The sequence below is a fragment of the Canis lupus genome, chromosome 11, assembly GCF_048164855.1.
Source record: "Canis lupus baileyi chromosome 11, mCanLup2.hap1, whole genome shotgun sequence".
Classification (NCBI taxonomy): domain Eukaryota; kingdom Metazoa; phylum Chordata; class Mammalia; order Carnivora; family Canidae; genus Canis; species Canis lupus.
Genome location: NC_132848.1, coordinates 19,944,855 through 19,969,933, shown reverse-complemented (window position 1 = coordinate 19,969,933; position 25,079 = coordinate 19,944,855). Strand labels below are relative to the sequence as shown.

The 25,079-nt window shown below is 53.6% G+C and overlaps 1 protein-coding gene and 1 long non-coding RNA gene across 10 annotated transcripts in view; one reads left to right on the top strand and one right to left on the bottom strand.

Annotated features, from left to right (window-relative positions):
• Positions 1 to 1,208: 1,208 nt before the first annotated feature.
• LOC140642631 (uncharacterized) lies at positions 1,209 to 5,233 on the bottom strand. 6 transcript variants are annotated; one of them, XR_012039049.1, is made up of 4 exons: positions 5,147 to 5,233; positions 4,120 to 4,340; positions 3,284 to 3,463; positions 1,209 to 2,889 (listed from the first exon to the last, which is right to left on the bottom strand). It is a non-coding gene; the product is annotated as an uncharacterized lncRNA (long non-coding RNA). The 6 variants fall into 6 exon arrangements; XR_012039047.1 differs by lacking the exon at positions 5,147 to 5,233 and adding an exon at positions 4,929 to 5,066; XR_012039046.1 differs by lacking the exon at positions 5,147 to 5,233 and adding an exon at positions 4,712 to 4,899.
• A 274-nt stretch (positions 5,234 to 5,507) lies between these two features.
• The window catches only part of ZBED4 (zinc finger BED-type containing 4), a 29,953-nt gene continuing 10,381 nt past the window's right edge, over positions 5,508 to 25,079 (top strand). Inside the window, exons 1-3 of one of the 4 annotated variants that reach the window (XM_072843485.1) lie at positions 5,523 to 5,656; positions 16,153 to 16,316; positions 21,073 to 21,336. The gene's annotated coding sequence lies outside the window, so the exon portion shown is untranslated. Of the gene's footprint in view, positions 5,657 to 8,820; positions 8,839 to 16,152; positions 16,317 to 21,072; positions 21,337 to 25,079 lie in introns of those variants that run through there. The other 3 variants (XM_072843486.1, XM_072843484.1, XM_072843487.1) reach the window with 3 other exon arrangements.

Below are 25,079 nucleotides of genomic sequence, written 5' to 3'. Positions count from 1 at the left end.
GGGAAGAGAGGAGGGGAGGAGGGGGAAGGGGAGAGAAAGGTGGAGGGGAATAGAGGAGGGAGGAGGGGGAAGGGGGAGGGAAAGGAGGGGGAAGGGAAGGTGAGGAGGGAGAGGGGAGGGGGAGAGGAGGAGGAGAGGAAAGGAGAGGAGGGGGAGAGGAAAGGAGAGGAGGGGGAGAGGAAAGGGGGGGCGGGGGGGGGTGGAGAGGGAAGGAGCGGGAGGGCCATGCCGGGAAGCCCTGCGAGGAGCCTGGGGGGAGCAGGGGGCGGGGAGGGCACATCCGCGGCCACAGGAACTGGCCAAGCACGGCAGGGACACAGAACGCGCAGCCCCGGGGTCAGGAGCCCAAACAGGCCGTCCAGGTCCACGCAAACCCCGCGGGCGGGTGGGAGGAGCCCTTCAACCGAGCTCGAGCGCGTGGGGAGGACGCACAGGGTCGGGCGGGGCGTGGTGCAGGCGGGGCCACCTGCCCACACAGCTTGGCGGCTGCTCTGAGGACCAGGGCGCAGCGGCCACGTGCCCGGGGCCGCGGGGTGGGGAGGACGTGGGCCCGCGTGGGCCGCGAGCGGAGGAGTCAGTGGGAACAGAGCGCGGGGCGACCCGGGGATGGGACGGGGCAGGAGCGGCCCTGCCAGCACCGGGAGGCTCCCGCGGCCAAGAACCTGCGGAAGGAGGGCCGCCCTGCCCGCGCGAAGTCGGAGCAGCAGCAGCCAACTGCGTGGGCATCCGCGCCCTGGCTGCGACCCTCCGACTCTCCCTTTGTTCACTTATTTTTAGATATTTTATTTTTTTGACAGGTGGGGACGGGAGGGAGAGAGTGTCAAGCAGACTCCGTGCTGGCACTGAGGCTGACACAGGATTCGATCCCACAACCCAGAGGTCATGACCTGAGCTGAAAGCAAGAGTCGGTGGCTCAACAGCCTGGCCACGCCGGCAGCCTCCCCACTGTTATTTTTTTAAAAAGGAATTAAAAGCCCATCAGTTGCTGTTGGGTAAAAGCAGCAAACACGTGAGGGGATCCTTGCAGTCCCAGGCGTCTGTCATGAGCTCTGCAACGTTTTCAATTAAAAAAAATCTCAAGAAAAAAAAAAAATCTCAGGGCAGTCCGGGTGGCTCAGCGTCTTAGGCGTGATCCTGGGGTCCCAGGATCGAGTCCCACGTCGGGCTCCCTGCATGGAGCCTGCTTCTCCCTCTGCCTGGGTCTGCAGGATCATTAATAAACAACTTTTAAAAATAAAGTAAAATAAAATGAATCTCAAAAAGAAAAAAAAATCTCACTGCGTTTCCTGAAGAAATAACGTGAGGGGCCCGGCAGGGCCTCAGGGCAGGCGGCTGCCCCGGGAGCGAGGTAGCCACCGCGGGGACCGTCCCCGTGCCCTGTGCCCCTGGGTGCGCAGCGCCCTGCAGCCTGAGAGCTGCACCAGTGCTGCGGGGCCCCGGGGTCACCCGCGTGAGGCCGTCCGTGGGGTGCACACGGCGCATCGAAGGGCAATACCTACAGTGAGGCCCTGTCTGTGTTCTGAGCCGCCAGCCTGGGTGTGAAACCGGGGCTGAGACACACAATGAGCTTGTTTTCCAAGTTGTCCCCCCTGGGGGGTGGGGGGGTGGCTGACGGTTCTCCCTGGTTCTTTATTTTGCTGTTGGCCGGGTGGTTGGGCGGGGGTGGGGGGGGGTGGGAATAGTATTCCTGTTAGGACCGGCTTGCTGGATCAAATACGGCGTGCCCAGTTAAATTTTAAACCCAGGTAGGTAATTTTTTAGTATGAAGCTGTCCGGTGCCACATTTGGGCCATATTGTTACTTTTACTTGCTAGATCTGGCAATCCTGGTTATGACCAGGAACTCCAAAGCCGTTTCCGCCTGGAAAATAAAGTGGAATCTGTTGCTGCTGCCGCAGGCAGGGTCACCGGGACAGGAAGGCCAGGGCTAGCGCGCACCCACCTGAACCCCAGGCACCCCCTTCTCACCAAGGAGGTGTCCTGGGCTCCGTCGGCTCCACCCAGCAGCAGACAGGGCTGCTCCCCCGGGATCCTCTGCCTCCATCTGTCTTCCTCCCGAGCAGACCCTCACGCCCCTTCCTGAGGGTCCCCTCCCAGCCTGCAGGGCATCCCCCTGCCCCGCCCCCATGCTGGTTCCTGCCCCAGGGCCTTGGCGCCTGATGTTTTCCGGGCGCAACCCAGTCACAGCCCCCCCCCCACCCCATGCCCCTGATGTGCTGAGGCTCCTCCTGGCAGGCTCCGCTAGAACTTGTCCCCGCTGTGTCCCCTCCGTTCTGTGTCCACGGAGGTCCTCGCTGCTTGCAGCGGCCCACCTGTGGCTACCGTCTGCCTCCATCCCTCACCAATTCCTGCACCTGTCCTGGGGCCCCACGGTGTCTGCCGCCGATGCCACAGCTCTCCCCACACCCTGAGTGGTCTTGGCAGTCATCCCCAGCTCTCCTTCACCCGCACCCCCCCTCCCCCGTCTATACCCCAGGGAGGGCCAAACCCCAGCGACACACCCAGGGGGTCCCCAGCCTCTTCCTTGTCCTGGCCTTCTCACCAGCAGGTATCTCCACCGCCGGGGCCTCCGATGGACAGGATCCGTCCCCCTCCGAGCAGAGGCGCAGGTCTGGGTGCTCCGGTGGATGTAAGTCCTCCCCACCTGCTTCACGCCACACTCCTGCTTCCCCCAGGTTGGGAAGGGAAGCCCGAGGTCTCAGCAGCAGGCCTGGGGCTGGCGGCTGGCACCAGGGGTGACTGTGCACCTACTCTGCGCCGGGCTGCCCCTGCCTGTTTCTGGCTGCATCACATGCCAGGCTGGCAGCATCCTACCGTCATCGTCCCCTCTACACCAAGACGGCACCCTGCTGGTGCAGCTCTGGGGTTCCAGGGCTGCGCAGCAAGCTTTCTGGAAGCAGAGAAGTGCAGGCTCTTAGAGCTCATCCAGCCCAAGAGGGGAAGGTCACGGGGCCCGAGTCCCCCAGACACCTCCACATGGCTCCATTAGGGGACTGGGGCTCTCTGGCCTGTAAGGGCACAGATGCCGCAAGGCTGGGACAGCACAGGGTCCCTCTTCCTGCGCGTCCTGGGGCAGCTGGAGCCTCCACTGTGGGCAGTGATCACCCCAGGAGGCTAGAGCAGTCCTAGGGCAGTAGTGATGGGGACACTGGGATGGGGGATACCCGGTGGGGGAATCACAGGGTGGGGGCTGGGGGTATTCTGGAGTACGGAGCCTTTGGGTTCACTGCTGCCAGTGCCCAGTGTATCCTGGCAGCTTGGTGTCCACCTGCCGCCACCTTCACCTCATGATCCCGCCAGTCTCCCAGGAGGGAGTAGAGTGCTCCTCAAAGATGTGGACACAGCTCTTCAATCGGGCCACCGCGCATCCTGACTCGAGAGGCGGTCCGTGTGTGCTGCTGCTGGCTCCACGGCTCCCAGCACTGCACTTCAGGGCTCCTCTGCCATTAAGCTATACGGCCACCCTGTGCAAACAGCAAAATCCCGCCCAGGAGGGGTCAGAGCCAGCCACACCTGGCTGGCCCTCAGGATGTGGACGGTGCGGGAGGGAGGGTGGACCTGGGAACGGTTGCTGCCCTTGTGCTAGGGGAACCTTTCCTGTCCACGCCTGGGCGTGGAGCCCTGGGGACACAACCACCTATCCTGCCAAGCCAAGGCTCAGGACGTGCTTGCTCTGTTCGTGCCGGGCATGGCCTCATCAGTGCACGTGTCAGAGAAGCGGCTGCTCGCCCAGAGCTTCTGCTGAGGTCGGGGAGGCTGGGCACCCGTCAGAGAGCAATGAAGTTGCAGGAGCCGGGAGGGGAGGGGCGCTACCTTAGAGGAGAGGGTCCAGGGGCCGCCCCAGCACAGTGGCATTTGGGCAAAGATCTGAGCGGGTGGGGGTGGGGGTGGGCAGGCAGTCAATTGAGGAAGAGCACTGCAGTTGGAGGAACAGCCAGGGCGAAGGGCCTGAGGTGGGTCGAGTGTAGCTGCAGCCAAGTCCTCCCTGGAGGGAGGGTGGTGTGGGCCTGGTCACCACAGCTGCGAGCACTCTGGCCTCGAGTGGCAGGGGAGCCCCCAAAGGTGTCTGGGCAGGCAGCACGGCAGGGGCTGTTCCTTCATCTAGGGCCGGAGTCCACACCTTTTTGCAAGCGGTTTGGTGGCACATACTCCTAGCTGCTGTGGTCACATGTTGCAAGTACTCCTCCACTCGGCCTGCGTGTTGCGAAAGCAGCTGCAGGCAGCGCTGCGCGATCGGGCTGGGCCGGGTCCCAGTGAACTCCATCAGGACGCTGACATTCGAATTTCATAGCATTTTCACAGGTCATGAAACCCTATTCTTATTTTGACTTTCCCCAGCCACTAAAGAGTGAGAAAATATGCTTAGATCGGGGCAATAAGAAAACCCAGACGAACCAAAGCCCACACACAGGTGGCCGGTTGGATTGGACTGTGGCCCTGGTGCATGCTGCCCCGCGCCCCCGCCTGTACCCAAAAATCACCGATACCCCGTGGCAGGCAGCACTCTGGGAGGCGCGATCCATCCGTGATAACAAAATATGTAAAGAGCCACCGCCTGCGGCCGCCGGGACAAGCAACAAGCGAGTGCATCGGAGAGGGCCCGCGGTCCGCAGTCACGGGGTCCCGCCAGCGCGGCCTGGCCCCTCGCCCGAGCGCGGACACGTGGCAGTGCGCACCTGCCCCGGGGCCCTACAGCCAGCTGTCCTCCGCACCTGGGTGACAGCAGGGCTCGGGTCCAGGCCGGGTCTGCGCCGCTCAGCTGCTCTGCACACCGTCCCACTGCTGCATGACCCGAGCCCCGGGCGCCCGCACCCATCCCCACCCGTCCCCATTCCGCGGCTGCCAAGAGCCCCAGGCCTGCGGCGCGGCCCCCACGGGGCTCCCGTTCTAATCCCTGGGGTGCAGGGGGCAGGCCGCGCGTGGAAGCACCTTATCGCCTTAGACTTAAGGGCTTAGATGCACCGGCGCGAAGGCGCAGCAGCCCTCGGAGCCCCCGGGCGCCACGGAGGACGCTCGCGCCGCGCCGCGCCGCGCCGGGGTAAGCGGGTCTGGGCGCGTCCTGCGGCCCTGGGCTCCCCGCCCCGCCCGCCCCGCCGCCGGGACCGCCGCACCCCGGGCCACAGCGGGCGGACCCTCCAGCCGCCCACCCGCCAGCGCGCCCGGACTGCGCCTGCGCCGAGGCCCGAGCCCAGGCCGGAGCGCGGAGTCTGCGCCTGCGCGGGAGGGAGGCCGAGGCCGGGCGCGGGGACCAGGCGGGCGTGCGGAATCTGCGCCTCTAAGGCCGGTCCGCACCAGCCCGGGGCTGGGGACCGCGCCTGCGCGGCCGGCCCGGCCCGGGGGCGTGGCCGCGCCTGCGCGGTCGGCCCGGCCCGGCGGAGGGCGGGAGACGGCGCGTGCGCGTTGGGCCCGGGCTCGCCCCGTCCGCCGCGCCTGGGTCCCTGGGGCCGCCCGGCCCCGCCCCCGGCCCCGCCCCGCGCCGCGCGGGGCCCTGGGAGGGGCGCAGCGTCCGGCGGCGTCGCGGGCGGCGGGCGGCGGCGGCGGCGGGAGGGGCCGGCGGGGGCAGACAAAGCCGCGGCTAATGAATGGGAGCGCCCGCCCGCGCCGGCCGTCGTCCGCAGGAGGGCGGGAGCCGCGCCGCCCGGAGCCCCGCGGCCGCGGTGAGTGTGCGGCGGGCGGGCGGGCGGCCGGGGCTTGCGGCTCGCCGCGGGCTGGCGCCCCGGGCCCGGCCGTCCTGGCGCGCGGCGGGGTCGGGGTCGGGGTCGGGGTCGGGGTCGCGGCGGGGGCGGGGGCGGCCGGGGGCGCGGGCCGGGGCGCCGGGGGGCGGGGCGGGCGGGCGCGGCCTCCGGGGGCCCGGACCCCGCCCGCCCCCGCCCCCGCCCCGGGCCCCCGGCTGACAGCTGGCGCGCGGCGGGCCGGGCGGGCCGGGCTGGTCGGGCCCGGGGCGCGCTCTCCGGGCGGCGGCGGCGTGTGGACAAAACACCCCGAGTGCTGGAAGTTGGGGCGGGGGGCGGGGGCGCGACCCCGAGGCCTCCCCAAGCCCCGGCCGCCGCCGCCGGGCCGCGCTGCAGGTGGGTTCGCTGCTCCGCGCTGCTTCCAGGAAGAGCCCGCCGACGGCCTCGGTTAAATGTCTCAGGAAGCACATGCCGCGGAGGCTCGCTGGCCCGTCTCGGCGCCGCCGCTGCATCTCGTGAACACGATGCGAATCACCCGCCCCGCGCAATCGCACCTGGTCGGGATCGCAGCTGCTCCCCCCGCCCCCGCCCCCGCCCTCCTCCCGGCGCCCCGGGGACCCCCGCACCTCCCTGCAGCCCTGCGAGCCGCTCTCCAGCCAGGACACCGCTGCTCTCATCCTCCTCTTTGTATAAAAAAAAAGGGAAGTCGTTTGTTTTGAAGTTAGCTCCATCTGCATCAAGTGCACAGCCTTTAAAAAATCCACTTTAGACTTCAGTGAGGCTGGTTTGCCAGAGCAGGGGCACCCTTTGCGACTTTTTATATAGGAATATGAATGTTTGTTGTTTTGGTGGTGATTAAAAAAATTAGGAGACTTGAAAGGATTTAGTTGAAGTTTCTAGGTAAATACTACGAATAAGCCACATTTCGGGGTTTTTGTAGAAAGATTTTGTTTATTCATGAGAGACCCAGAGAGAGAGGCAGAGGGAGAAGCAGGCCAACACAGGACTCGATCCCGGGACCCCAGGGCTACCCCCTGAGCTGAAGGCAGATGCTCAACCACTGAGTCACCCCGGGCGTCCCCTAAATTTCAATTATGGATTGATTTTGGTCAGTAAGCAAAGCTGCCTTTTAAGAGGAAAGTGCGAGCAGGAGTTGGGCTCTGCCTTGAAGTCTTCTGCGGGACGTTGGTGCAAGGACACATGCCTCCTAAAAGCGTTATGCAGGTCCTATCTCCCTGTCGTCCTTTACATTTTCTCCAGAAGACGTAGCACAAGGTAAGATGTCTTCTGTGAATCTTCTCAACGTTTCAAAGGACACGGTTAATCCCCGTGTATTGGAGGACAGCTTGGACTCTTATTCTCCCTGACAGGTGATTACCTGACAGCCGCCCCCTCCCGCACACACTGGTCTGGTTATTCCTGATATTTTGGACCTGAAAGCTCTGTTCTTTAACATTACAACGTGCAAATCAGGAGGTTTGTGAGTAACTCATGCTGTGGAAAGAATGTTGTAACAGGGGAGAAAGATTTAAAGTGAATTGTGAGGGCAGTGGCTTGAATTCCACGTCTGTGCCATGGAGCCGATGCAGGGTATTCAGAGAGCGGAGGAACCGGGTGTCCTGTCCAGCACAGAGTAGGGTCGGGACAGTGAGCAGAACGGGGAGGTGCAGCTGTCGCAGCAGGAGGAGCCGCGATCGTGGTCAGTGCCGTGTGGTCTGCGCCCAGCCCCAGCTCCTTCAGTTGGTGAACTCCGGTCTGATCCCCCCCCCCCCCCCCCCCCCGCCCACGCGGTGGTGATGATTACCTCCAAGGGGGGAGCAGCTGGGTGATGCTGGCATCCGAGCCTCCAGTGGCTCTGGTCTCCAGCGTTCTGCTTCCTCCTGAGCTGCTCTGCACAAAGCACAGAGCTGCGGGTCTTCGGCTGTCGTTCTTCTAACGACGATTTGGTTTTTCAGGCACTATTTAAATCCCAGGGCCTGAGAGCGTGAGCTGTAGGAATCTGTTATTTACGCTCTGTTCTTAGCAAATCTAGCTGCATAGTGTCACAGTGCGCCCCTGGTCCTGATGACTGTAGTGTCTGCAGTGTTTGGACTCACGGATGTGCCGTCCACGCCCCTTCCAGGGGCTGGCCCTCTTTACACCCCCCTTTCCTGCTCTCCTCCCTCACCCCACTTCCCTTCCCCCGGTGTCTCTCCATTCGGAGATGGCTCAGATCACTTCCTCATTAATTACTTGGTGATGTGCTCCGGGTGGTTGATGTTCTGGAAAGCATTGCTGCGAGAAAGCTAGCGCCTTTCCTTCTCATGCTGCCTGTTTTTGAGGCAAGAGGTCCTGGAGGAGACAGGTGCTGGACTCAGGATCCTGGCCTCTTGCTCTGTACCCAGCACAGGCCTACCTGCTGAGGGCAGCCCAGCCTACCTGCTGGGCGCAGCGGTGGTTTGTAAAAGGTGGCCTTGACCACAGGGAACCTAAGCCTGATGCTGGGAATAGACTTAAGCCAGAGATAAAGGGCCAGCCAGTTCTTCCAAGGAAAATTCAGGCAGGTGCGAGCAGAGGTGGTGGGCAGAGTCTGTTCGAGAAGTGTGTTCCAGGAAGACCCTTTCTCGGGGAGTCCAGCCTGAGGGGCCTGGGCCACAGATGGAGGCCCTAGGGAAGAAGCGGCAGAGAGGCTAGCCCCACTGCTTGAGCCCGAGCCCTGTGGGTGCCTCCGGGTCCGCAGCAGCCTGTGCTCCTGAGGGGCACCTGCAGTGCAGCCCTTCCCGGCACTCACCCACCGCTGACAGCGGCCTGGGCCTGGGGTGGGCGGGCTGTCCCCTGCCGGCCCACCTTGGGGTTCTCCGTGTGACCGTTCCTTGATCTGGACCGAGTGCCCCTGGCCCCCTGCACCTGCTCTGTCCTGCTTCACTGCCCTCACGGACGTGAGGGGCCGTGTTTCCATCCAAGGCCACCACTGGCTCATCTGCCCCTGATGGTCTGCTCACTTGCCAGGCGAGGGAGCAGCAGCGGGAGCGCTGAGCTCTTCCGGGAGAGCTCCGGTTACTCTGTCACAGAGGCTGTGATCCACATCCTGTAAGTAAAAGGACACTCTAAAAGTCTTGGTAGCTTCCAACCACAGCAGCAATTTCTGACCTATTCCTCGTGGGACTGCCCCATCCCCATGGGAAAAGGTAGGCAGGCAGGGTGCTGCTGTTGGGTAGAGGGGACCCACAAAACGAGTGAGCAGAACCAGCAAATAGCCCCGGTCTGTGACCCAGAACATTTCAGGGACAGAACGGAGACCAGCTGACCTTAGCATGGGCTGTTTGCTTGCTTTGGAATGTGCTTTGTTTCCAAGGTAGCCTTATCGTGATTTCTGACCACATCTCATGGAAACGGCTCTGGTTCTGGGTTTCTGAAGTTTAACCCTTCGCAGCGGTCCCTGGCTCTTGGTTCTGTGTCCCTTCAGGGCGCAGCCGGCCCTGGGTTCTAGTTTTCCTTTGTGTGAGCACAGTGGCTCTTGTGGAACTTCTTCTGGCTTCGAGGTGCTTGATGCTCTGGCCACACCCCAAGGCTGTGTTAGTTATGCCTACGCACACTCAGGATGTGTGAAAGGTACTCTCAGACGGAGGCCAGATCTTAATTTATGACCCTGCTGGGAAGACTGTTGTCTCCAAGCGGGAACCAGGCGGCAGTGTCGCTGTGGCTCACTGACTCATTGAGAGCATGTGAACCTTGAGTTGGACACAAGTGTGCTTCAGGGTTTTAAACGTATGAATTATGAAGTTTCTAACTTACAGAGAGCGCTGGTCGGAGTCACCCTGACCGCTATCTTCTGCCCAGATGCTGCTTGCTGAACTTTTTCAAAGGAAATCGCAGATACTCACCCCTAAATGTCCTTTTCTCCAAAGAAGAGGCAGGTGGGGACTGTTCTATAGGACCAGCACATGGTGCCCGACGACGTCTAGGATGGGGACAGGGATGTCTTGGCATCACCCGGGCCAGTCCCCGCTCCCATCTCCCTACTTGGCCCCAGTCGTCTTTGGTAGCCCATTTCTCCAAACCAGAATCTGGTTTAGGTCATTATTTTGTCTCTTTAAGTCTCTTTTCTTCGGGAGTAATGTCCGCCCACCCAGTTGTTTCCATGACATTGACTTTCTGAAAAGACTGGGCCTGCGAGTGCCCTGTGTTCTGGATCTGGTTTGCCAGTGTCATCTGACGTGTTCCTCTGCTCCGCGCTCCCCACCCCCCAACTGCTCGCCCCTATGCTGGGATCTGATGGCAAGAGGTTTGATGGGCAGCAGGCGACACATGTTCACAGAGGTGATGCTGTGTGCTTCCTGCCACACCACTCTCGGAGGCTGTCCTGCTTCGGATGCCAGCTTCCCTGTGTTCTTCTCTGTGTGCCCACATTGGATGTCCTGAGTAGGCAGGACCGATGCTGGACCCGCCCCCTTCATCCCCACTCATCAGGGAGCAGCGCTCAGGGCATTTAGCTTCACTGTGGCAAAAGCTTTGTTTTCCCTTTTTCTTTCTTGAATATCGGTGCAGGGTCATGGATTTTTATGTATTCATTACATTTGGGTCTATTAAAGTCTTCTGTGTGTGTTTTGATGTTCACACGGTGTAGCTGAGCAGGTTGTAGCTGAGCAGCTGGGCGCCCCGCTGAGCGGGCTCCTGTCCTCCCTCCATCATTCTGAGAGCACTTCCCTGGCTCCTTTCCCACCTGCCAGCAGCAATTGCTCCAGAGCGCTATGGTCCCTTTCTGTGCAGAAAAGTATTTGGAAACTAAGGGCTCAGTGGTGGTGTGTTCACTGTGTTTGCGTATTATTGCTGCTGTAAGGACCCAGCTGATGGACAGAAGTAGGGAACTTTTTTTTAAAGCATTGTCAGTTCATACCGATATATATATATATATTTTTTAAAGATTTATTTATTCATTTATTTATGATAGACACAGAGAGGGAGAGAGGCAGAGACACAGGAGGAGGGAGAAGCAGGCTCCATGCAGGGAGCCCGACGCGGGACTCGATCCCGGGGCTCCAGGATCACGCCCTGGGCCAAAGGCAGGCGCTAAACCGCTGAGCCACCCAGGGATCTCCATACCGATATTTTTAATGCAAGTTTGAAATTATATGGATTTACTTAATTTCTTTGATTTAAAAAATTTATCTTTTCCTTATCCTGAAAATCTTAATTCTTACTGTCATTGGCATAATTATTTGTTCTATGTTCAAGTATATGTAAGAGGAGATACCTAGGTGGCTCAGTGGTTGAGCATTCGCCTTCAGCTCAGGGCGTGATCCCAGGGTCCAGGGATCGAGTGCTACATTGGGTTCCCCAAAGGGAGCCCGCATCTCCCTCTGCCTGTGTCTCTGCCTCTCTATGTGTGTCTCCTGAATAAATAAATAAAATATTAAAAAAAAAAAAGAAAACAAGTATACGTAAGATAGGGTGTAAAATTACAGTACTGTGTCACTACTACTAATGGGGCTCCTTAGCAAAGTTTAAGGCACTTTGGTGTTTGTTTTTAAGATTTTATTTAAGTATCTCTACACCTGTGCGGGGCTCAAACTCAGACCTCGAGATCTAGAGTTGCAGGGCAAGCTCCGAGCCCCAGGCCCCACGATGGAGCCAGCAAGGCGCCCCCAGGGTGCTTGTGTTCTTGGTGCATCCTAAGTTGACTATGGATAAAGTACTGTGTTTGACAACAAGCCTCTTGATGAATATTCTTTTGTCTGTGGTTATGTTGCCTATTTTATATACAGTTAGTTTTTTTTCGTTTCAGATTTGGAATTTTTAAATTTTATGTTCAAAATAGTTACATGGCTCAAAAGTCAAAGTCATATGAAAGATAGCAGAAATCTTACATCCCTGTTTCCTCCACTTTTTATAGGCAACTGTTTTTATTTCTGTTTTTCCTGCAGAAATTCTGGTTTCCTCTCTCATCTGTCATAAAAGGTAGCAAGTACGGTTTCCTCTGTGCCTGCCTCTGGCTTCTGTGTTCCCGGCCTTCCTGGAGGGTGGTTTTCCAGCTTTGACTGCCCCACCACAGTGGCTCCGGGGGCACGTGTTGTTTCATACTCGGGGTCCCCTGGGTGCGGGGATGTGATGTTAGTGCCCTGCTACTCAGAGCCTCGGGGTGGAGGGTGTTCCCAGCTCTGGGTCTTTGCCAGCCTGACCCAGGGAGACCTGATGTTTTAGAGTAGTGTTCCTTTAATAGGCTTTGATTTCGATGTAAAAAATGGAAAAATATATTTTAAATCAGATGTGTTTGGTAGCCAGAGCGTTTGTGATCGTGACATAGACGCTATGTTCTGGAAGTCAGCGAGGGCTGGCCTGCCCCCTGCGCCGCCACTCCTGCCTCCGCGTCGGAGTCGTCGAAAGATGGTTTCTTTCATTCTTTCAATAAAAAATAAGTTGATTTTCCAAGTGAGAACATTGCCATGCGTTTTACCATTTCTAGCCTATGGAAAGGATCCTCTGATTAGCTCCCTTTTACTTTTTGGTATTTTTCTGTTTGAAACTAAAAGTACGATGGAGTCCAGGGACTTTGGTTTGGGGTGCCTTCTTTCCGTGTCCCGGGCTCTCGTCCTAATTTGGGATCTCTGCGCTTACCGTCTGAGCACAATAGGATTTCTTCATCGCTGTGGTGCCCAGCATCCAGGGAGCCCTCGGGGTGCAGAGAGCTGGGGCGGCCACCTGTCCTGGGGGAGCCAGGCTGCGAGGGCAGCAACGACGTTGGTTCCGGAAGGCTCCTGTGTTTTCCGCAGTGTCCTTGATTACACTATTTCTGTTTGCTGGAGAGTCGAGTCAGAACCAGGGCCGTAACTAGTTCCAGATGCCTTCCAGGGAAATCCTCTTCAGAGTTTTGGGGTAGGTGGCAAAAACCAAATTATTCTTTACACATATGTTAAAATTATCAAAACTGCCATAGTAACATAATCCTTTTGTGGTTTGAAAACCAAAGATAACTTGCTTCTTTTTTTTCTTTAATTTGTGCTGAAATAGTAGGCAAATATTTTCTGTAGTAGTTAACTGCTAGATCAAATGACAGTATTTTTCCTAAATTAGCAACATCATTGCTATTTATGATTATGAAATAATATGAACAAAATTAGCAAAGTAATAGAGAAATGTAGAAAGTCGAAAGTGGAAGTCTTTCATGATTATTGCAGTTAAGTTTCATACACCCTTCAGGACATATATGTCTGGATACACGCTTACACCCAGGGCATCTGGGCCACCTCTCCTCTGCCATGCGGGCCGCCATGGGGGCGCTCCCTCCTACTCAGGTGGGACAGGTGCATTGGGGGCCGCTCAGGTGGCTCTGCCGAGGGATGCCTAGATGATTTCCAGCTTTTAACTCTTTTATTTTTATTTATTTTTTTAAGATCTTATTTATTTCAAAAAGAGAGTGAGCGTGCACACGTGAGCAGGGTGGGGGGTAGAGGGAAAGGGACAAGCAGATGCGGGGCTTGATCCCACGAGCCTGAGGTTTTGAGTGGAGCTGAAATCCCACCCAGGCGCCCCTTATCTCTTACTGTGAAGCATCGCATACATGCAGAGAAGTGCTCATCTCAGTGAATCGTCACCAGGTCAAGAGATGGAAAATTGCCCCTGTGCCCCCATCCCCCCAACCCTAAAGTTAATAATTTTGGCAGCTTGTACCACTGTTGTTCGTATCCCGGGATCCCGCAGTGTGTGTTCTTTCTAGCTGGATTGCTGGGTATGATGGCAGTTTCTCTACCTTCATTGCTGTAGGATATCCCGCTGCGTGGACCTATCGCAGCAAGTGTGTGTAGTCGGCAGCCAGCCCTTGACCGTTGTGAACGCTTCCATGAACCTTCCTGGGTTTGTCCTTCTTTGCACATCAGCAGCATCTTGGTTGTGTGACCCCGATTGGTCATGGGATGATACTGTATGTGGAGTTCAGTCTTACCAGGTGCTAGCGAGCGCACCCCAGTGTGGTGGTGCAGGCCTTCACCGGTGTTGTCGGGCCGGAGTATGTGCGTGTGTGTGCACGTGCGCGTGCATGTAGCCATCTGACAAGGCATACATGATTGTGGCTTTAATTCATATTTCCATGATTTTTTTAGCTGCTTAATATTAGTGTAGTCTGATTTGTCCATCTTCCCTTGATAATTCTATTTTGCTCTAAATCAAGATTATAAGAGTATTTTTTCATTGTAATTTTTATTGTTTTCTCTTTATTTTTTTAATTTTTAAAAAAATGTTTATTTTTATTTTTAAATTATTTTTATTTATTCATGAGAGACACACAGAGAGAGGCAGAGACACAGGCAGAGGGAGAAGCAGACTCCCTGCGGGGGCCCCATGTGGAACTCGATTGCAGGTCCCAGGATCACAACCTGAGCCGAAGGCAGACGCTCAACCACTGAGCCACCCAGGGATCCCCAAGCCTTTTTAATTTTAAGGTATAGCACAGACACAGAGACTGTGTGAAGTAAATGTATAGCTTGAGGGGTTATTATATAAGGTGGATGTCTTTGTGATCATCACTTGGGTGAAGAAATAAACTTTTGCTGGCCCCAGAATCCTCCCCTGTATCCCGTCCCTGTCCTGTGTCCCTCCTGACGTAACTGGTGACCTCACCCTTAGCACAGTTCCTTCCTTCATAGTTTGATGACCCCATCGCGTCCCTCCAAATAGGAGTTAGCGTTCCCATGTTTATTCAGAAGCTGTTGTAGTATTATCTGTAGCTCCCCGCTAGCCCCCGTGAAGTTTTTCGCAGTCAGACTTGTGTTTCTCCCCGTCGAGACTTTGCTGATGTCAGTCCTCCAGTGTACTTTGATCTGTCTTTGGTTTCCTTGAAATCCATCCTTGGATATAGAGGTTTGATAAGATTTGGGTTTGGCCTCTGGTGAGACTCCCTCACAGGGTGTCGTGTTGAGGAGGCGCCTGTGTGTGGTGTCTCTTTTTTAAAATAGGCCCCATGCCCGGCATAGAGCCCAGAGTGGGGCTTGAACTCACAACCCTGAGATGAAGACCTGAGCTGAGATGGAGAGTAGAACACTCACCTCGCTGAGGCGCCCAGGTGCCCCTGGTGTCTCTCCTGTGTGATGCCGGGAGCCAACAATGCCCAGACATACAAGCGTTTATTCATAACACGTTATAGACGGTGACGTGGGATCCCTGGGTGGCGCAGCGGTTTGGCGCCTGCCTTTGGCCCAGGGCGCGATCCTGGAGACCGAGGATCGAATCCCACGTCGGGCTCCCGGTGCATGGAGCCTGCTTCTCCCTCTGCCTTTGTCTCTGCCTCTCTCTCTCTCTCTCTCTCTCTCTCTCTGTGACTATCATAAATAAATTAAAAAAAAAAAAAAAAAAAACATATAGACGGTGACGTTGTGATGTTCTGGCCGAGCGGCTGCTTCCGTGTTCCTGAGCTGGACTCCCGTAAGGGGGAGCTTTCGTCATTGGTACCTGGGTCTGTAGTGCTTGCAGGACACCCCAGGTAAAAATGCTTGATTCTTCTCTTTACCAGTTTTCAAAATAATGAATCACTTTTCTGTCATCCTCCAAAGGTGACCCACTGAGGTTATGAACTCAGATTTTAAACATATTGGGTGAATTTTAAAATCTTATTCACGGTCTCCGTTTGTGTTGAGATTGTGTCATGTTTGGGCAGCAGGGGTCTCTGTAAGCTGGCGCTGCACACTTTGGACACAATCTCAGCTCGTTCCCAAAGGTCCCTTGCTCTCTGGTGTGCGACGATGCCCCAGCGTGGCATGTGCTCTTCCCGCCCCAGACCTGGGGGAGCCATTCTGCAGGGGGCCCTGTCTGTTTTAAGGGGAAATGGTGTTCAGAAGCACGATCTGTCCATGAGGGACACTCAGTGCTGTTGGATCGGTGGTGGTTTCTGGATCTTTGCGGTGGACAAAGCCAGGGTGTGTACTCTGACCACAGGCAGTAACGTTGTTCATTGGACCTTTTGTACGTTATGTCCCCACCTCCCTTGTCCACAGGAGCCCAGGTTCTCTAGGGCGGAGGACAGGAGAGCACCAGGCCATCACTAATTGCTCGTTTACGGTCTTGTCGCTGCGGGTGTCACTCTCTCGGGCTGGCACCAGCAGTGACACTACCCCATATCATGACTCAGCAGTTACTGTTTGCATCAGACCTGCCGTCCCTCCGTCCTCCAGTCATTTCAGAGCCTAGCGCATCTCTCCCAGAAACCCTTGTGAGCCTTAGCTCTGCCAGGAAACCCACGCTAAAGGCTCATGCCTGACTTCTGGTTCAGATATCTTCTCTCCTGGGGTTCTCGGAAGGTCGCACGGAAAATACTACCTGAATTCTTATGTCGATAATAGCTTTTATGTGTCCTTTGTACTTGAAAGTCAGTTTGGTTGTAAAGTCTTCAGTTCACATTTTTTTCCTTCAAAAACCTTAAATACTATTTTCTTGTCTTCCAGCATAAAGCATTGCTGTCAATCAAACACATGGTAATTTTCTTTTCTTTTCTTTTTTTTTTTTTTTTTTTTAAGATTTTACTTATTTACTTGATAGAGAGCACGAGCAGGGGAACAACAGAGGGAGAGGGAGAAACAGACTCCTCAAGGAGCAGGGAGCCCAATGCGGGACTTTATCCCAGGACCCTGAGATCATGATTTGAGCTGAAGGCAGATGCCCAACTGATGGAGCTCCCCAGGTACCCTGTAAATTTGCTTTCTTTACTGTAAAAATGACTTTTCTTTCTTTTTTTTTTTTTGCCTGAACAGCATTTTTGCCATCGTTCAGCATAGATTTGTCCTCCACACGGCATGTTCTATCATTATGGGGCTCCACAGAAGGTTTTTAAGTTTTTACTTTCTATTCCCTGGCTTTGTCCCCTCCACTTTTGTGAGTCAGGGAGGTGCTCTGATTATGTGTGTGTTGGATCTTCTTTACGTCTTTTCCATTCACCTCTCTGGGGTCTTTTTTATTAAAAAAAAAAAAAATTATTTTCCTCTTCTGTTTCTCTTCAGTAATCAGTTGTGGAGTTTATTTGTTCCCATGGTGCTTCTAGCTTCATGTTTATTCTCGAAAAACTATTTTACTTTTATTTCTCATGTTTTCCTAGGACCCATAACATCATTTCAGTGTTCTTCTAGCCTCACTTAGGTTGTCCTTTTGTATTATTTTTAAATATTTTTAGCCTCTTTTGAAAGAAGTTGCAGTTTTCATATGGTTTAATTTGAGGTTATGATTTCTGATGTTTCATAATCTGTGGAGATGCTTTCTGCTCTTCATTATTTTTTCTCTTATCTTTTTGTGAGATTTGACCTTAATTATTTCTGCTGCTTATTGTATTCATTTTCTGGTGCTGTTTTAATAAACTGAGTGGCTGAAGACAACATACCTTTGGAGGTCAAATCTGAGATGGGTCACGCTGGGGTGTTTCCAGGCTCTCTTTCTTTCTGGAGGACATCAGAAAGATGTCCTCTGCCAGTGGGCTCCTTCCTCAGTCTTCAAAGTCAGCAGCACCACATTGTGTGGGTTCTTTTTTTTAAGGTTTTATTTATATGAGAGAGAGCACATGCATGTGCATGAGTGGGGAGGGGCAGAGGGAGAGGGAGGAGCAGACTCCCCGCTGAGCAGGGAGCCCGACCCAACCTGGGACTGGATCCCAGGACCCTGAGCCAAAGGCAGACGCTTAACCGACTGAGCCACCAGGCGCCCCAACATGGCCCTTCTCCTGATGGCATCACCCCCTGTCTCTCTTCTGCCTCCTGCACTGTAAAGACCCTGTGATCACATTGGGGCCCCCCAAATAAGCCGGGGTAATCTTCCCTAATTCCACATGCAGCCTGATTAATAATTCCTCCTGGCCGTGTAACCCAGCATACTCCCAGATGTCAGAGTTAGGACGTGGCCTTCTGACGGGCCGTTATTCTGTCGCTTTTATATTTATTTGATGTTAGTGGGTTTTTTGACATGTAAGGAGATACAACCTAGCAACTTCTAGCTTCATGATGCTTCCTTGTCCTGTGAAAACTGTGGGGCCTCCTTTGTGTATGTGGTGACCAGTAGCTCGTCCTTGCTGCTGCTGTCGGGCTTTGGGTCCAGGTGATGTGGCCTCTTGAGCTGAGCTGGACAGCGTCATAGCCTTTTCTGTTTTCAAAGAGTGTGTGGAGAAGCCATAGTATTTCTCCTGTAAATGTTTGAAACAGTTCACCAGTGAAGCCATTGGGGCCTACGATTTTCCTGTGGAAAGATTTGAAATCACTAATTGGATCTTTGTACTTATTTATAGGGTCCATTCTGGTTTTCTTTCTTCTCAAGTCACTTTCCCATTGTCCATGAGTTGTTGAGCTTGTTGGTATGTAGTTGTTCATAGTATTTTTTATATTTCACTCAATTTGTGAGGAATCAGTGCTAACATTCCCACATTTTCTCAAACTTTGTCTTGTATTCTTGGTTAATCTAGCTAAAGATTTGTCAGTTTTCACAATGTTATAAAAGAACCAGTTTTTGGTTTTGTTGATGTTCTGTATCACCTTTCTGTTTCTCATGTCACTAATATCCATTCTAATCTTTATTATTGCCTCTTTTCCTGCCTTTTTTTCTCCAGGGTTTTTGTTTTGTTCTGTTTTTTGTTTTTGTTTTTACGGTTAATGTTTGTTTGTTTTTTTAACATATAAAATATGATTTCAGATTTTAAAAAGTTTTTATTTAAATTCCAATTAGTGGGACACCTGGGTGGCTCAGTGGTAGAGCGTCTGCCTTCGGCCCAGGGCTTGACCCTGAGGTCCCAGGATTGATACCTACCGGGCTCCCTCCAGGGAGCCTGCTTCTCCCTCTGCCTGTGGCTCTGCCTCTCTCTCTGTGTTTCTCATGAATAAATAAATAAGATCTTTTAAAAAACAAATATAAATAAATTCCAGTTAGTCGGGGCACCTGGCTGTCTCAGTGTTTGAATGTCTTGGCTCAGGTCATAATCCCAGGGGTCCTGGCATTGAGTCCCACATCAGGCTCCCTGTTCGGGGGAGTCTGCTTCTTCCTCTCCCTCTGCTGCTACCCCTACTTGTGTGCACTCTTCTCTCAAATAAATAAATAAAATAATAAAAACATTTTAAAAAGATAAATTCCAGTAAGTTAATATACACAGTGCACTATTAGTTTCAGGTGTACAACATAGTGAATCAACACTTCAGTATGATTTTAGGGTTTTTTTGTGGCCATCCACGTGCACTTGAAAAGAATGTGTATTCTATGGTTTTGGATGGAATGCTTTGAAGAAATGCTTTACATTATTGATTTGAGGCTTTTCTTTTCTAATATAGGCATTTCAAAACTATACATTTTTTCCTGAGCACTTCATCATCTTATAAATTTTGATGTGTTATGTTACTTTCATTTGGATGAAATGAAATTACTTTCTAATTTCTCTTATTTCTGACACATGGATCATTTAGAAATATGCTTTTAGGGCAGCCCCAGTGGCACAGCGGTTTAGCACCTCCTGCAGCCCGGGGTATGATCCTGGAGACCCTGGATCAAGTCCCACGTTGGGCTCCCTGCGTGGAGCCTGCTTCTCCCTCTGCCTATGTCCTCTGCTTCTCTCTCTCTCTCTCTCTGAATAAATAAACAAATCTTAAAAAAAAAGAAAAAAAGAAATGTGCTTTTATTTCCAAATATTTATTGATCTCTCAAATTTCCTTCTGTTACTGTTTTATAATCTAACTGCCCTATGGAGAAAGGACATACTTGTATAGTTTCAGCCCTTTTAAAATGTAGTAATGCTTGTTTCCTGGCCTAGCGTGTGGTGTTTTGTGTGCAGGTGAGGGAGGCATGGGTGGGGTGGTTGTTGGTGCAGGGCGGTGGACGGCACTGGCCCGTCTTCTGCAACCCTGCTGGCCTCCCATCCGCCTGTTGTGGCTGAGCTGCCTTCAGGTTTGCTGGTCCTTCTGCCTGCTTCTGAAGCCCTCTCCTGAGTGTCCCCCTTGTAACTTCTGCATTTCAGCATCATGATTTCTGCTTGGTTCTCTTCTGCAATTTTTCTGTCTGTATTGCTATTTATTTGGTGAGACACGATATTCTTTGTTTTATATGTTGTCTTTATACACCATTTCCTTTAATTTAGCCAACACATTTCTTTTTTTTTATTTTAATTTTTATTTATTTATGATAGTCACAGAGAGAGAGGGAGAGGCAGAGATACAGGCAGAGGGAGAAGCAGGCTCCATGCACCAGGAGCCCGATGTGGGATTCGATCTCTGGTCTCCAGGATCACGCCCTGGGCCAAAGGCAGGCGCCAAACCGCTGCGCCACCCAGGGATCCCAAGCCAACACATTTCTAATGCCTGATTTAAAGTCTTTGTCTAGTAAGTCCAACATCTGGGCCCGCTCAGGGACAGCTCCTGTGGACTGTTTTTTTTCCCCTGTGTATGGGCCATGCTTTCCTGCTTTTGTCATACTTGGTTTTGTTGAAAACTGGACATCAGATCATCCTCCCCTTTGTGTTTGGTGTTATTGCTGGAATCTTGTTTTGTTGTAGTCTGTTTCTCCTGTGGCTTTCTTTCTTTCTTTTTTTTTAAAGATTTATTTATGATAGACGTAGAGAGAGAGAGAGATACAGAGAGACAGAGACACAGGAGGAGGGAGAAGCAGGCTCCATGCAGGAAGCCCAAACTGCTGGGTGTGCCGTCTGGCCAGGGGCTGCGTGTGCGGGTGTGCCTCCGACCTTGAGCCCCTAGCCCTGTCCTCCGGCCTGTGCTCGCAGCAGTGCAGGGGCAGTGGGGGCGGGGTGGGGCGGGGGGGTGCAGGTGCTCCCTGGGCTGTGCGCCCTTCCGCATGGGCGCGTCCTCCTGGCTCCCTGGGAGTTTGCCAGAGCAGCTCAGAGCCCCCGTGGGCGTCTTGGTTCCCGGGTGTCCCTCCGACCCCTCCCGGGCTCTTCCTGGCCTGCCGGGTCGTAGCTGCCGGCGCTGTGCCGCAGAAGGCGGAACTGCTTGTTCCTGGAGCTCCCGGGGAGCGGGCTCTCCTCCCCGCAGGCTCTCGGGCCCGTTTCGTCATGGCTGTGGCCTGTGAATGCGGCTTTTCTGGGCCTGGGACGAAGGTCAGGAGGCGGCAGTGCAGTGGCAGGGACTTCGTGTGGCCAGGAAGGTGGCAGGCCCGGAGGCACGGCCTTTCCTGAGCCAATGCCCCTCGCGCAGTTGTGACTGGCCCCTTGCCCCTTGCCCCGGGCCCTCCCGGCCCTTCCCTCCGCTGCTTCGCCCCCCTGCCACTGGCCCTCTCGGTTTCCAACCAATCCCGGTTGCTCGGGGTATCACACGCCCACGGCGGCCACCCCCGCACCCACCTGACCCCACACGGGCCCTGACGCATGCTTGGCTTGTTCTCTGTGCTTTTATTTGGGACTGAAGGAAACCCCTCGCTGGTCTCGCCTTGGCCTTGCTACCCTCCTGAGGGGGCCCTTGCTCTTCTAGTTCTGTGCCCTTCCCACCGGGAACAAGTGGACCCAGTTGTGTTTGAAATGCAAGCAAGAGCCACCCTCCAAGGAGGCTGCCCAGGACACCTGCCCAGGACTGGCCCTGGGACGCCTGCCCCAGGACTGGCTCCGGGACGCCTGCCCCAGGACTGGCTCCAGGACACCTGCTCAGGACGCCTGCAGGGCTGCCTGCCTGCGGCCCGAGACAAGCCCATGCAAACCGCTGTCTCCACATCTCCACAGCGGAAGCTCGCTCCTCCAGGTAACGGATGCTTAGCACTCAGAAACTACCTTCTGGGTATCGTAGGACTTAGCGAATAAGTACCTCTTTCAAGGCTAGGGGGAACCCGAGTTCTCACTGTTGCAGAGACAAGTTCCAGATATGGACAAAGGGAGCGGCCATGACCCTGGGACATGGGGTTGAGACGGGAGGTGCCGGGGTGAGCGTGCTTTTCTGTCACGGCGCATGTGCGTGTAGCTGTGCGTGCGTATTGATGGTTTTAACGAATTCCGCTGGGCGAGCCCGGGGCACGCGCGAAGGGCGCATCAGGTGCCACTCCACACCCCACCTTCACTCTCCGTTGTACTTGCCTCCTGCCTGCTCATGAGCCCCGTGGCTTGTGCTCCCCTGCCTGATGGACCCCCTGGCGCATCCCCTCCAGGGCAGGCCGCTGGCTGACACATGCTGTCTTCGATCTGTCTGATGGTCTGCTTAATTTATATCAATTTCTGTGGGAGGGACGCAGGGCAGCTCCGCGGTGGCGCGTCTGTCTTCGGCCCAGGGCGTGACCTCGGGGTCCTGGGATCGAGTCCCTAGTCGGGGTCCCCACAGGGAGCCTGCTTCTCCCTCTGCCTGGGTCTCTGCCTCTCTCAGTCTCTCGTGAATAAATAAGCTCTTTGAAAAAAACTTTTTTTTTCTGTAGGATTATTTTCACTGAGTATTAAATTCTAGTTTGGCCCTTTCTCCAGAACTTTGAAGTATCATTCTTTTTCTCTTGGTTCACATCGCTTCTCATAAAAAGTCAGCAGTCTGTCTAATCTTTTTTTTTTTTTTTCTTATGGGGACACCAGGGCGGCTCAGTCGGTGAAGTGTCTGCCTTTGCTTCCGATCATGATCCTGCAGTCCTGGGTTGACCCTATACTGGGCTCCCTGGGCAGCGGGGAGCCTGTTTTTCCCTCTCCCCCTCTCTCTGTGTGTCAAATAGATAAGTAAAATCTTTAAGAAAAAAAAAAAACAACAATAATCTTTCATATGCAGTATTCAGTATCCAGATTTCCCACATTGTTTAAAAAATGTTCATATATACTTTGTTAGTTAAGGTCAGGATTCAAGTATAAATTGTTTGTTAAGGAAACTGGGTTGTTTGTCTTGAAGAATTTCCCATAATCTAGATTTTGCTGATCTCATCATTCTGGTGTTGTTTAAACACGTTCCTCTGTCCCTTGTAATTTTTATTTGTTTTATCTCTTGTTTTCAGCACATCTTAAACAAAAATCTTGGGTTTTGTATGGATTCTCAAGCCTGTGGTCCGCAGGCTTTCATTCGTGCTGGGAATTGTGTTGTCGGGCCGTCTTGTTCCCACAAGAACCTTTTGAGAAGGTTTTTAAACTACAGGTTCAATTTTTTTTTTTAAGGGAAGATCTTTTTTAAAGATTTTATTTATTCATGAGAGACAGAGAGAGAGAGAGAGAGGCAGAGACCCAGGCAGAGGGAGAAGGCAGGCCCCATGCAGGGAGCCCAATGCAGGACTCGATCCTGGGTCTCTAGGATCACGCCCTGGGCCGAAGGCGGCGTTAAACCGCTGCGCCACCCGGGCTGCCCAGGTTCAATTTTTTTTTTCCAGGTTCAATTTTTTAAATACATACTTGGCTTACCTCTTTATTGAGTTTCTATAACATGTGTCTTTCCAGGAATTTGTCCATTTCATCTAAGTTGCTGAATTTATTGTCATAAAGTTATTTGTGTATTTCCGTATTTTACCCTTCTTTCCTGTGAGGTCCAGCCTGGCAGCCGTCTTGGGTCCTGGTGTTGGTGATTTGTCTTCCATCTTCCTGACCTTTCCAAAGAAGCAGTGTTTCATTTCAGTGACTTCACATCTTTTCTCACTGTTGTCTTCTCTCGGTTTACTTTGGCATGAAATTTCCTTTCCTGTTCTTCCTGACTTTTGCCTTTGACCCTTGGCTTAATGTGGAAGGGTTATTTATTTGAAAACATTCCAGATTTTCCCAGATATTCTATTGTTGATTTCTTGTCAGAGACCTTTGATTTCAGTTCTTTCACATTCGTTGAAGTTTGCTTTACTGTCCTGAGAACAGTGGATCTTGAGGAACGTTTTGTGTGCATCTGTAAATAACATGGGTTCTATTTTTGTTGGCTGAACAGTTCAATAACTGTCAATTAGGTCAGGCGACAGTGGCATTTTTAAAGCTTCTATTGCCTTTGGTGACGCTCTCTCTGCCTGTTCAGTTGACTGTTGAATTAGATGTGTTGACATCTCTAATTGTGACTCCCTCGTCCCCCTCGTCGTGTGCGCGTCTGGTGACTTGGCCATTGTCCCTTCTCACAGAGTCCCTGTTGTCCCTGGTACGTCATCCTCAATCTCCATCTGAGGTTAATGCGGCCACTGCAGCTTTCTTGTGATTGGTATCAGCATGTGCACCTTTTCTGTCCTTTGGCTTCTAACCTGTTTGTGTCTTTATGTTTAAAATTTATTTCTTGGGGAGCCTGGGTGGCTCAGTTAGGTGATGGTTAAGCCTCTGCCTTCAGCTCAGGTCGTGATCTCGGTCCTGGATCGAGCCCTGTGTTGGGCTCTGGGCTCAGCCGGAGTCTGCTTCTCCCCCTGCCCCTGCCGCTCCCCCTGCTTTTGCTCTCTCCTGCTCTCTGTCTCTCTCTGAAATAAATCAGATCTTTAAAAAAATAAAGTTTGTTTCCTGTGAGTGATAGAGTTAGTCTTGATTTTTTATCCAATCTGACAATCCCTGCCTTTTTAAAAAAAGTTTTTCTGTGTGTCTAGGGAAACTCCCATTTCTCCTTAACTCACTCTCCAGTCACAGACACTTCTGGTCACGAATGTGTGGGTGCTTTTCCCCACCGAGACCAGGTCTCCAACCCCGCGGGGGGGGGTCCTCCAGCTGCACTCACCTCTCACACCATCTGCCCAGAGCTTGTGTCACGTCCCGCAGGGAAGGGCTGAGTCCCACGGGGGGCAGGTCCCCGGGTTACCCACAGCCTCTGTCCAGCACGGCTCCATGGGACCCCCACGAGCCTTTCTGGAGTCCCACTGCTCCCCGGAGCGGCTCAGAGACCTCGGGGGAGCGCCCACTCCCCTCCTCATTGATCCTCAGTGACGGCTGTGGTGAAGGATACAGGTGAGCAGCGGGTGGAGACATGCAGGGCGGGCCCCAGCACAGGCGTCTCTGTCCTCGTGGAGTTGGGGTGCGTCACCCTCCCAGCACGCGGACATGCTCCCCAACCTACGGGTCCCCTGAACCCCATTCCCCATACGTGTGGGATTTTCATGGCGGTTTGATCACATAGGCGTGATCAGGTGTTCCCTGAACCCCCAGCCTGGGATCGCAGCTCGGCATGTCTGGTGACCATTCCCCACCCGGGAGCCCACCCAAGTCGCCTCATCAGCAGCAGACACTCCAGGCTCCCAGGAGGTCCCCGGGGTCTCAGGAGCTCCGTGCCGGGACCCGAGGGCAAAGACACACACGCGTGTTTCTCACATTATCCAGATTGGGATTTATTTATATTCAGTAAATCACACATTTAAAGTATACAGTCTGATGAATAAATATACATACACATTTAATCTTATTTATGTAGGTAAACAGCTGCTATCAACACTTCAAACCTTGGTGTGCACATAAGCCATATATGTATGTCTACATACAACTGATTTTCAACAAAATTACAAAGGCATTTATCCTTTGTTGAAAAGGAAGTCTTTTTAACAAATGGTGTTAGAACAATTAGATATTCATATACAAGCCAATAAATTT